Source organism: Etheostoma spectabile, chromosome 15 (genome assembly GCF_008692095.1).
Source record: "Etheostoma spectabile isolate EspeVRDwgs_2016 chromosome 15, UIUC_Espe_1.0, whole genome shotgun sequence".
Lineage (NCBI taxonomy): Eukaryota > Metazoa > Chordata > Actinopteri > Perciformes > Percidae > Etheostoma > Etheostoma spectabile.
The window spans coordinates 32,343,889-32,357,274 of record NC_045747.1 but is presented as its reverse complement, the minus strand read 5'-3'; the positions used below and the strand labels follow the sequence as shown (position 1 = coordinate 32,357,274).

Sequence of the window (13,386 nt, the reverse complement as noted above, 5' to 3'; positions counted from 1 at the left end):
AGAACATTTTGGCCGGAAAGAGCAAAGGTACGTTTGGAGAAGAAAGGACACAGAATTTAATGAAAAGAACCTCTGTATGGAGTGGGGGGGTTGTATTGCAGCCAGTGGCACAGGGAACATTTCACAAGTAGAAGGAAAAATGAGGTATTATAAACACAAGTTTTATGTCTGTGTTGATTATCATTCACGAGGTTTATCTTTGCCAATTACTCTCTGTGTGTGTGTGTGTGGTGTGTGTGTTGTGTGTGTGTGTGTGTGTGTTGTGTGTGTTGTGTGTGTGTGTGTGTGTGTGTGTCGTTCGACTGGTGCAGAGTACGAGGCCATGCTCACAGAGATCATTCTATGGCTACGAAGGGAGAGGTGGTGTCTGCACTACGGCCAGTTTCAACAACCCCCACAGAGCTTGGAGTACCTTCTCACTGTGAGTCTCACGCACAGAAAAATGCTCCACTGGTTAACTTTAGTTCAGCTCTTATGTGTTTTTTCCGAGTTATTTTTATACAAATGTAGGTTAACTTCTTTGTCAGCCTACTGCCCCCCATGTCAGTCTATTCTGGTAATCCACGGTAATATCCTACTTGGAATTAACCTCAAATGTACTAACCAGGTTAAGCTATGCTCTCTCTAGCATCTTCTCTCCATTTCATCTCTCAGAGCTCCCCCCGACCAGCAGCCGCCCACGCCTCGGCTTTGGTTTGGTCGCTGCTTTTACACACAGCGGAGAAGTCACATTTTGGGAAGAGGATGGAACTAGCTGACACTGATGTTATTCAGCGTGAGCCGCTCTGCTTCTGATTTAGTTTTAGTGTAATCTATCACTGGTGAACACCCACTCCAAGATTGATAGCACACCGGTTCCTCCCTCTTGATAACGCTACTACGTTTTTTTTTTAATATATATATAAATGGGGTGGGCAAATATGAAATACTCTTTAATAACCAAGACAGTTTTTGAATTGTATTGCACCACAAACACTTACCTCTTAACTATTATCCCCATAACAATGAATCAACACCTCCTCGACCAGTTATAACAAAACTGAACATTAAAGCCCACACAAAGGTGTTTGAATTAGCTTACCTTAGTTTTGGCTAGTAGTAGTAATATACTGGAAACGGAGTGTGTTTTTTAAGGATACTTAAATCCATAGGCTTTACGAGGCAGTTTGTCCGTTATGATGACTTCTGGGGTCAAATTAAATGTATTGAGTTGTAATTTCCAACTATATAAGCCAAATTATCATGTACAACTAACTTCCACTGCCCTTGCACTATTTTGATCCCTCCTTGTTTTTGGAGTGTAGTGTGTGTGAGAAGATTGACAGTTGTATGTTGTTTTCCAGGGTATCCCCACAGCCCAGTCCAGGAGAGTAATCCCCCCACGCAGGCCCCTGCGTCTGGACCCACAGAAGCCCCCATCTCTATCAAGGGTGAGGCACATGCTCAACTCAGTCCGAAATACATCCAGTCAACATTGTGCTGTCTCTCCCTACTGTGGAAAGAATTCCAGTACTGGTGGGTACTGGTCACAGTGGGTTTTTAAAAACGGCCTCCCGTATCTTTAATATGTGAATAGAAGACCCCAAAAGTAACACCTCATGTTCCTACTGGTATCCATGCATCAGTTCTTTAGGAGACAAGCTGGTCCTGGACACGTTTACGGGATCACTACAATGAATAATTGTTCTAGCCCCACTGCAGGAGTGACTCATCATATGACTCATTAGTCACAGAATGTTTCTCTGCTGCGACTATGTGTGAGCTGTGTTGGACTCATTAGGTTCAGGTTGGTGACAACTTCCTGTTCCTCCCTCATTGGAGCACTGAGTGGATGAAGGCATTTTGTTTGATGGACTAGCGCTACGATTAGTAATTGCTACTTCTCTTGGTATTTATTATTGGAATTGAATATTGTTTTTTTTTGGATTGTTGGTCAGAGAAAAGTCATTCTGAATTCTTTTTTTGATTTCTGATTTTTTTTTTATAGACTAAATGATTAAACATGAAAATAGTTAGTAGATGATGGATAATGAAAATATCTATTTGCCGCCCTAATTAGGACCTGGTGTGATTAAACCTGGATAACCTCTGTATACAATATTTGCTATCGGGCACATGTTTATGACAATATGGGAAATGTGTTTATATTTTGAATAAGTCAGTTCCTAGTATTTCAAATTGACACTAAGCATCGTGTTAGCAGAGCAGTTGCTCTGTTAACACTTTGTACAGATAACCAGTACTGAAACCACAAAGCGGCTAGACGGAGACCTGCATAGAGCTCCCAGTGAATCTTGAAATAAAATTAGTTTTTGCAAAATGATGAAGACACAATACAAGCTACTGCTACTCTCTATCTTCCTGCATGAAATCGATTTAGTTTGGTTCTATTTTTTTTAGGAAGAACCACCTTGCATTCCTGCGGACGCCCCCAGTTTCTGCACATAGACAGGCCATCCAGCAGAACCCTGCTCTGCTACCAGCTCTTCTCCACCACTAGGCAGAGAGAATCCTCGCTTCTACAGGTAACTCAGTCGAAGGCCACACACACGAGCTCTCCACAGGCAGGCACACGAGCAAGCGGCCTGCAATTCCATTTAGTTTAGTTGGCAAATTCACAATTTCAGTCACAATGCAGTCTGCAGCTTTCTATGTAGCGCCACATAGGGTAGGTGTGAGGCACTCAAGAGGTAAGTTGAAAAAGCCTGTAATAGATCCTTGACAACGCATGAATATAGTAACAGTACAGGTCACCTGACTGACAATGAGCCATGTCAATCAACTATTCCAAAATCAAGCTGTTTTGGTCCTTTATATCACACTAATCATGTGACACTTTCTACCATGTGATCACTGGCCAATGAGCTATAAGATATAGCTCAAAGACAGACATTTTCTACTTGCCCTGATGAAGGCCAAATGGCCAAAACACATTGTCATGTTTAATAATTTAGCCCAGAATAAATTTGAGGCTCTGAACTTGACCTCTCTTGAGTGCCTCATTTAACGGATCTCCGCCTACGTATACATGCAGATGACAACCATTGGCTCTTAATGTCTCATCTGTTGTCTCTTCTCCCAGCAAATCAGTCAGCATCAGGAGCTGTTCATCCAGTTGTTGAATGAGCCAGTGGGAGAGGGGAGGAGTTGCCAGAGGTTGGAGAACTGGGCAGCGGGAGGAGGGCGCCCCTGTCAACTACTCCAGGTTACACCTCAGGAGAAGGAAGCCATCGAAAGGTGTGAATATTGAAAATGTGTTTCTAGGCCTCTGTCCCGGTGATGGCCACAACCGGAGGCGTTTATGCTTTTGTTTTGTCCCCTCCGTCCGTCTGTTGTCCTTCAATTTTGGCATGCATGTCCACTTGGACTCAAGGTTGAACGACAAAAGTTTCATTACACAGTGGCTCACAAACGCATTGGCCATAACTCAAGAATTCCTACACAATGTTGACATTCAAATAAATTCCACAGGATAAAGTGATGACAATTTCTATCCAAAAGGTCAACTTCACTGTGACATCATAATGTTCTTGTCTGGCCGTGATTCAACAGAATCACTCAGGAACAGAAGGGGAGACATTTGGTCTCCAGCGCTGTGGCGTTTGCATTGATCCAGGGCTTAAAGTTTCCGGCACCGTGCCCGATCTCCGGCACGCGGCATGAGGGAAAAGAAATAAGATAAAAAAATATTTGGGAACTTGCATAGTTTATATTTGGTTTTATTCGCTGGTTTAAGCAGTCCTCGAACTTCCACCTACCAATGAAACAGTTCTAGCCAATCAGATGCAAAGTGGTGGGTCTTTGCCAAAAAGCGAGAGTGCGTGTGGTCTCCCGGAGACCGTCTCCGAATTTATCAAACTTGGAGCATGTACTTTAGTTGAGAAAGGAGTTAAAAACAATGGCGCTGGCATGAATAGAGGACAAGATGAAAGGCAGCAGCGGTAAGAAAGTGCCTGCTAGCTTTGGTCCGTGCCTCTCTGTCATAACGAGTTGGTTACCGCAGCGACGGCTACACGCGACTGTGCCTTCACTGACCGACCGTGTTTGTGATAAAACCAAAACGGTGTGTGCACTCGTACTTTAAGCCCTGTAAGCTTCTGTCCTGCCGATTTGAAGATGTGTGTGAAGCATCCATGTTTCAACAAAAACAATACCTTAATACCATTTTATATTATTCCTTAATCTTCGACATATATTATGAGTCCGGACAGACATGGACGTAAACTGCAACAACTGTGCTGGTCGGCGAGGCATACAGCCGGTAATCCAAGGCAGTAATTGCAGTTGTTGTTTAGTTTGTACGTTGTTAGATCAAACAACAGTTTGCAGGTCCTGTTCTTAAAGCTGCCCACTCTTTCCTTCTGTCCCTTCTCTGTATCTCGTCGCCACAGTTGAAAGCGCGGGCTTCCCCGAGGCCCTGGTGATCCAGGCCTACTTTGCCTGCGAAAGAACGAGAACTTGGCGGCCAACTTTCTCCTCACCCAGGGACTGGAAGATGACTGAGCAGCGCTGCCGTTCCTGCTCCTCCCTCCCACCCTTCCCCTCTTCAGCTCAGCATAAAAAGACTGCTCCCCCATTTTACTGTACAGCTACCAACCTCAGCTCACCCGAGAGGAGAGGAGGGAGAGGCAGAGCCCGGGGGAGGGGAGGGGGGGGGGGGGGGGGGGTGTGATGATGGGGTGTGTTAGTTAATGGTGGGGGTTACACTTAAAAGTACAACAAGTGGAGGTTGTGTGCAGTAAGGGCAGACTCAGATTATTGGAGGTTGGGGTGAAAAGTGTGGAGGAGTGATAAAATCCACGTGAATTCCAATGGAATGTGTTTTGGGTTTGTCTAGGGACATCTATAATTGATTTTAGACGCGCTTTGTGACATTAGGGGGAGGGAGGGGTTTGCGACAAGTGTGTGGTGTGTGTCTTTGGTGTGTGTGCTGTCTGTGTGTGTGTGCGTGTCTGTGTGTTTGCGCTGTCTGTGTGTGTGTGTTTGTCTGTGCATGGGTGCGATAAGTTAAGCTGAAAAAAAGTAATCAATTTGCATTCTCTTAAGTTTGTTAATGCTGTAGCTGGATGGTATGGAAGCTCCTCACTGCACTTCGACATTATCAGTGTGTGTAACTGCTTGGTATGTCCTCTGTAAGCCTCATGTACGTACGTCCAAGAATGATATTGGCAGAGATAGACTGGACCGTGCTGCCCTTTGTGTGTGTCTGACATATGTTTGCTGGGGTCTGTTTGGGGGGGGAGGAATGGGAACAAACTGACAAATAAGGATCGGTTTGGTATTCTGTTCACTTTGTACCTCTCATTCAATTCAATTTTATTTATAGAGCGCCAACACAACAGTTATCCCATTGCGCTTTCCATAAAGAGCAGGTCTAGACCGTACTCTAATGTATTTACAGAAACCCAACAGTTCCCACCAAGACCAAGCACTAGCAACAGAGGCAAGGAAAAACTTCCTTTTAAAGAGGCAGAAACCTCGAGCAGAACCATGGCTCAGGGTGGCGGTCATCTACCTCGACCGGTCGGGGGTGAGAGACAGAGACAGACGAAGAGACGTGGAGATTTGTAGCAAGGTTGCGAGCAGGAACATGGGCAGCAGGTGACTCCAACCACAGATCCAGACTCCACAGCTCCAGAACCACCTGCAGGAATGTATAGAGGAGAGAGGAGAAGACTCCGGAAAGGGAAGAAGTCGAGTTGTAACATGCATCTCACCTGTCCTCCATGGTAGCTGCACCGATCAGCCTCAATTCCTTCAAATGTGGAACTATTTAGTCTATGCTAATAACTTTTGGTACTTGTTATCACTACATATATAAAGCAACTTAATATTAGATTCTCCAAGATTCTTATAAGTATTTTTAAAGGTCTTTAGCTATTATGATTTTAAAAAGCACACTAGAGGAAAACCCGAGCAGACCCCGGGCACTAGGTAAAGTTAGTTTTCAGTCACATTTAGTCAATCGTCATTTAGTTGTTTGTAGATTGATCCACACATATAGAAAGTGTTTGTATATTTTCCCTGGTTTACCAAAGAGATATTTGATCAAACTGTTAATGTGCCAGGATTTGATCCACAGTATGTGGGCCGACATTTCACATGTTACCAAAATGAATAAATACCCACACACCATTCTTATTTGTTATATGCAAATGTCTTTGCAGATAAATCTGTACGGCTTGGGGGTTGAGTGATCGAGTCATCAGGACCATGCATTCTCGGTCACAAAGAAACTACTTCGTCTAGTTCTAATCGTTACTGCCATCATACATTACACTAGGACCGCTAGAAAAACACTTTTTTTTTTTGCTGTAAACAGTTTTTAGACATTGAAACAATCACGGGAATGAACGGAGACCCACCTTATCTTCCCAACCTGGGGAAATTATCAGATATAAACGATTCAATTGATTAAATAAGTTCTAATAAAGCTTAGAATAAATACATGCTACAAGCAGGGGCCGGGCTGGAGCTGTGTCCTAGGCCTCCCCTGGGATCTGATTGCATCCCGTGGTCAGAAGGTGAGGGTTACTTTGGTTATTAGTTCCATCGGTAAAGACTCAGGCTCTGCGTGAATTGACAAGAAAATCAAAGACTAAAAAGATGCTGGATCACTAAATAAGATGCAAAAAATCCCTTGGAGATGCAGAACGACTTGAGAAGATTGGCTGCAGAGACAAACACTTCAACGACACAGAATGACTTTAAAGCAACACCAGAGAACTTTTCCCGCTTCGGTCCCCCTACAGGTTGGAATGAATTGTCCATTACATTACATTACATTTACATTACATTAACATTATGCAATTTGCCAGATCGGATAGCTGTTCTGTAGTTCGAATGAACTGGACACATCCGCTTCAACCTTGGGGTGTGTCACTACACAATGAGACAGTGAGGACGTGAGTCGCGCATGCGTCACTTTGCAACAATTGGCCTACAAGATGCTAACGTACACTTCTGTATTGTCAACACAGTAAAAATGGACTTACTCAACGAAGTTGGTTCACTGCTGCTACAAGTTAGCAATCAAAACAACAAGGCTGTCAGTGAATGGTGTTTTGAGCTAACGTTAGCAATCAAACAATTCAGTATGACACATGCCATAAACCGTTTAAATCTGAACTTGACTCCCATCAGGTATTGACAGGGGACCAGAGCGGGAAAATTTCTCTAGTGTTGCTTTAAAGAGACGCAAGACAACTTTGATGCACAAAATGACTTCAAAAGACAAAAAACAACTAAGATGCAGAACAATGCAGTTGCATCTTGGGTAGTCATTTTGTGTCCTTTCAGTCTGGTGTCTCCCTGCGTCCAGCGTCTGACATGTATTGATCGATTTCCTTTTAGAATATTTAGTTGTGTATTTGGATTAATTTAATACACTGAATTAACAATGTACAATTAATTATTGCCAAAGAACCAGCTTTTAAAGTGACTCTTAATTCTGTCTTAATTTGACAAATGTGCTTCAAATTCCTCTGGTCTTCTTTCTAAACCAGCCCCCGACTAAAGACCTGTGTACATCTTGAATTTAAATATAAAACAAATACACAGGAACACATACTGTACATACATAAAGGCGTCACTTTGCATATATCGAGGCTCAACTACACACACAGCCAATGAGAAGACATTGTTCAGCGAGGAGCTGATGTATTCTCCCATCGCCATCTCACTAACGTGCAGAGAGCTGATTCTCTACTTAGCGTTCTGTCTGTCCTATGAAGCTTATGATAAGGGCAAGGTTCTCATCTTAATGTGGGTCCGTGACAGAAAGTTCTCCAGTCTCGTAACTGTCCTGCAGCATCAGCATGATCGTAGACCTATCTATCAGCAGCTTTCAGGCCTTTGTCTCCTTGTGATGTACATTCAGACTGTAAGTAGGGTGCTAATGAGCCCAAACACTCTCTGTGTCAGTGGAGGCCCTCTAGTGTTTGACCCAGCAGCTGCTACACACTAACACTCTCCGGAGTTCCCCATTTACCTCATCTTCATCATTCATCTTCATCATTTATCCTCATCTCCAATGTTGGAGGAAACCCTATACAGCCGCCGCTGAAAACTCCACTTACCCTGCATGCATAAAGGCTGTATATCAATAGATCAAAAGATGAATTCATACAATTCAATCAGAAGAAATATAAAGTAATAAACATACTAGTAATTGGGCCTGGTGATATTTACGAAATCAAATATGTATTCTTGACTACACATCTTGATATTGATACTGCAACAATATTGTAGTGCTATAATTATTGGTGCTTTCACAAAATATCTTTACAATGAGTTTTTTAATAACCGTCTAGAATGTGGACATAGTGACTAAGTGGGTAAAGGCAATAATACAAAAGAATGGTAAATTGAGAAAATGACACTTTACACTTTAACACCAGGAAAAGACAACACTTGTGCCAATTGAAAATGATAACTAGTCTTATTGATAGATATACCCTCCTTCAACCTGAGCAGAGTCAATCAGACACAAATCTTAAATCCCCGGTGTGGCTGTTCAGAAGCTTTAAACCCTCCTGTCGTCCTCGGTCAAAGTTTCTGTTTTAGAAATGGTTTCTTTCAACCTAATTTTCCCAAAATAACATAGCTACTTCCCCATGATGCACTTCACAAGTAAAACGAAGGATCGTTCACTATCAGTTCACTGTGGGTGTTTCATTCCATTAAAAAAAATACTATTGAAATGGTTTTAAAACCGTTCTCTGACTAACCTTCAACATACGTTCCTCAAACTTAGAAATAATTTCATGTAAATGAAGTTTATTGACATTAGCATAGTCGACAGACAGGGAGACACCACAAGGTTAAGGAGACATTATGCTTGTATTTTGGGTTTATACTAGAACTGTTGTACATGCTTAATGTTAAAAAAAACATATCTGGCATTTGAATATATGTATTAACCCTCTATCTGAAACATAGTGAGAAAGATATGGTGCACTTTTGCAAAAGCTTCTCAATGCTGGGTGGAGATCATAGACCAGTGGTTCTCAAACCTTTTTTCAATATTGTAATACTCGTACCCCGTTTGAATTTTTTTAAAGGCCAAGCCACCCCCCCGACCGGCACAAAACTTTTTGGGTAGAAAAACAATATAAAATATTAATATAAGAGAACAATACAGCGTTGGAAGTGATACTTATAAATACAACCTGTAACTGAGAAACACATCAATAAATCCATTTATTGTTATATTAGAATATTTTGAGGATTATGCGTGACGTATTTTGCTCACCCAGTAGAGCATCCGCCCCGTGTTGGCTGAGTCCTGCACGGCCGGTTTCGAGTCTCGCCCCTTTGCTGCACGTCATCCCCATCTCTCTCCCCCTTTCATGTCTATCCACCGTTACTATGATAAAGGGATAAGCCCCCCCAAACAGAAAACAATCCCACGCACCCCCTGTAGAAAACTCCAAGTACCCCCGTTGTGAGAACACTGTGGTGGCGGTATATTCTAATGGGCCTGCATGTGACATGGGAAGGGAGCCAAATCTGAATGGCTGTTTATATTCATTTTTTCCACAAAGAACGGACCGGGTTGTCCAATTTCATAGTTTCAGTTTCTGGCGTGTCTACCAACCACTCAATGTATGTGCACTAGTTTTTTAATATGTCCCCTTTAAAGTGGTTAGAATGAATTGTACCACATCAATGAATTGATTATCAATAACTAAAGCAATATGCAAATTGAATACAAATCTCAATTCAAAGTAGATAATGGTTTTTATTTTTAATGAAGCTTTACTTATTTCTCCTGGGCATGCTAAGTCTTCCCCATAGTAGATAGTTACAGTGGGGCTCAAAAGTTTTTTATAATGTACATAAAGAAGCCAGAAAAGATGGAAAAATCTCCAAAAGGCATCAAATGACAGATTAACATTGTGTGAATATGTCACAAAAAGTTAGATTTTATTTCCATCATTTACACTTTTAATAACAGAAAACAAAAAATGGTGTCTGCAAAAGTTTGGGCACCCTGCAGAGTTATATAATGCACAGCCCCCTTTGGAAAGCTGAGACCTGACAGTGTCATGGATTGTTCCCACCATCATCTGGAAAGACCAGGTGATGTCACCTTAAGGTTTTAAATGCCCAGACCCATCTGACCTCGCCCCAACAATCAGCACCATGGCCTTCTAAGCAGTTGTCAAGAAAACTAAAACTGAAAATAGTTACGCCCACAAAGCGGAGAAGGCTAAAGAAGATAGCAAAGCGTTTTCAGATGCCAAATCCTCTGTTCGAATGTAATTAAGAAATGGCAGTCATCAGGTACAATGGAAGTTAAAGCAATCTGGAAGACAAAAAAAAAATCTCAGACAGAACAGCTCGCAGGATTGTGAGAAAAGCAAGTCAAACCCACGTTAGACTGCACGATCCATCCAGAAACACCTGGAGACACTGGAGTTGTGCTACACCATTCCACTATAAAGAGATACTCGGACAAATATGGTCTTCATGGAAGAGTCATCAGAAGAAAACCTCTTCTACGTCCTCACCACAAAAATCAGCGTTTGAAGTTTGCAAATGAAAAGAGAGACAAGCCTGATGCATTGTGGGAACAAGTTCTGTGGACTGATGAGGTTAAGATAGAACATTTTGGCCGGAAAGAGCAAAGGTACGTTTGGAGAAGAAAGGACACAGAATTTAATGAAAAGAACCTCTGTATGGAGTGGGGGGGTTGTATTGCAGCCAGTGGCACAGGGAACATTTCACAAGTAGAAGGAAAAATGGATTCAATAGAATTTCAGCAAATTTTGGACGCTAACTTGATGCCATCTGTGACAAAGCTGAAGTTAAAGAGAGGATGGCTTCTTCTAAATGAATAATGATCCTAAACACACCTCAAAATCCACGGCGGATTACATCAAGAGGCGTAAACTGAAGGTTTTGCCAATGCCTTCACAATCTCCTGATCTCAACATAATTGAAAATCTATAGATAGACCTTTAAAGAGCAGTGTGTGACAGACAGCCCAGAAATCTCAAAGAACTGGAAGACTTTTGGAAGGAAGAACGGGCGAAGATACCTCAAACAAGAATTAAAGACTCTTGGCTTTGTTTCCAAGCTGTGATACTTGCCAAAGGGGGGGGGCAGTACAAAGTATTAACTCTGCAAGTTGGCCAAACTTTGGCAGACGCAGTTTTTTTGTTTTGTTAATATGAAAGTGTAAAAGTGGAAATAAATCTAACTTTTTGTGACATATTACAATGTCTAATCTGTCATTTGATGCCTTTTGGAGATTTTCTTGGCTCTTCACCAAATTTATGCAAATGTTTACCTGGGGTGCCCAAACTTTCGAGCACCACTGTACATAACCACCTTTAAGCTCCTAGATGTTTTTTTTCTCCAGGTATAACACTGTTATACAACTTGCTTATTAACACATGCAGATACGTAGCCAGACTGGCATTTATTGGAGTCGTGTTCCTGTCCACCCCGATGACTGTAGTCCAAGATTCTGGCTCCTTTTAGCTCCTAAGGACATTTGTGTGCCTTTACTGCTGAATGGCTCCACCAGTGTGTCCCTGTCTGCTGCTCTTTTGCTGAATACAGCTGCCGGTGCAGCTTACAACACCGCAGATCAGAGCTGTGACTGACACCAAACAACGAGCTAAAAGACACTAACCACGCTCAGAGGATCTGAGAACTGTAAACTCAACTGAGTGATTTTGTCAGGGTTCAGAGACAATTCAGCCCACCCTCAAATTCTATTAACATGTAAGAAGTATATTTTCGAGTTTGGAAATTCCTACAGAATTAATCTTCTGGTAAATTCCTTAAAAAACAAATGTTATGTGGGCGGCTGTGTCCTCAGCGTTAGAGCGCGGGCGCCTGGTTCGATCCCTGGCCCTGCAGGTCCCATGTCGAGGTGTCCTTGGGCAAGACCCTGAACCCCGAGTTGCCACCGATGCTGCGCCATCAGAGTGTAATGTGTGTGTTTATCTGGTAGCAGGTGGCAGCCTCGGCCCAGTTGTGTGAATGTGTGTGAATGGTTCCTGTACTCTGTGAAAGAGCTTTGAGTAGTCGTTGAGTAGACTAGAAAAGCGCTAATAAGAACAAACACTTGTCATGTTTTAAATATGCAATGTGATACTTCTCTTATCTCGTCGCCACAGTTGAAAGGCGCTGGGCTTCCCCGAGGCCCTGGTGATCCAGGCCTACTTTGCCTGCGAGAAGAACGAGAACTTGGCGGCCAACTTTCTCCTCAACCAGGACTGGAATGACTGACACGCTGCTTCCTGCTCCTCCTCCCTCCCACCTTCCCCTCTTCAGCTCAGCATAAAAGACTGCTCCCCCAATGTACAGCTTACCACCTCAGCTCAACCCGAGAGGAGAGGAGGGGAGAGGGCAGAGCCGGCGGTGGGGGGGGGGGGGGTGATGATGGGTGTGTTAGTTAATGTGGGGTTACACTTAAAAGTACACAAAGTGGAGGTTGTGTGCAGTAGGGCAGACTCAGATTATGAGGTTGGGGTGAAAAGTGTGGAGGAGTGATAAAATCCCACTGAATTCCAATGGAATGTGTTGGGTTTGGTCTAGGGGACATCTATATTTGATTTTAGACGCGCTTGTGACATTAGGGGGGGAGGGAGGGGGGTTGCGACAGTGTGTGTGTGTGTGTGTGGTGTGTGTGTGTTGGTGTGTGTGTGTGTGTGTGTGTGTGTTGTGTGTTGGTGTGTGTGTGTGTGTGCTGTGTGTGTGCGCGTGTCTGTGTTGTGTGTGTGTCTGTCTGTGCAGTGGTGCGATCAGTTAAGCTGAAAAAAGTAATCATTTGCATTCTCTTAAGTTTGTTAATGCTGTAGCTGGATTGTATGGAAGCTCCTCACTGCACTTCGACATTATCAGGGTGTGTAACTGCTTGTATGTACCTCGTAATCTCAGTGACGTAGTCCAAGAATGATATTGGCAGAGATAGACTGGACCGTGCTGCCTTTGTGTGTGTCTGACATGATGTTGCTGGGGTCTGTTTGGGGGGGGAAGGAATGGGAACTAAACTGACAAATAGGATCTGGTTGGTATTCTGTTCACTTTGTCCTCTCATTCAATTCAATTTTATTTATGAGCGCCAAAATCAACAGTATCCCATTGCGCTTTCCATACAGAGCAGGTCTAGACCGTACTCTGTAATGTTATTTACAGAAACCCAACAGTTCCCACCAAGACCAAGCACTAGGCAACAGAGGCAAGGAAAAACTTCCTTTTAAGAGGCAGAAACCTCGAGCAGAACCATGGCTCAGTGGCGGTCATCTACCTCGACCGGTCGGGGGTGAGAGACAGAGACCAGACAGAAGAGACCGTGGAGATTTGTAGCATAGGTTGTCGAGCAGGAACATGGAGACAGCAGTTGACTCCAACCACGATCCAGACTCC

The 13,386-nt window shown here is 43.1% G+C and overlaps 1 long non-coding RNA gene and 1 pseudogene across 1 annotated transcript; both read left to right on the top strand.

Moving 5' to 3' along the window:
* The first annotated feature begins 292 nt into the window (after positions 1–292).
* On the top strand, positions 293–12,246 carry LOC116702281 (UV excision repair protein RAD23 homolog A-like; annotated as a pseudogene).
* Positions 3,747–10,986, top strand: LOC116703173 (uncharacterized). The gene is made up of 3 exons (XR_004335367.1): positions 3,747–3,823; positions 8,659–8,668; positions 10,973–10,986. It is a non-coding gene; the product is annotated as an uncharacterized LOC116703173 (long non-coding RNA).
* Positions 12,247–13,386: the final 1,140 nt, after the last annotated feature.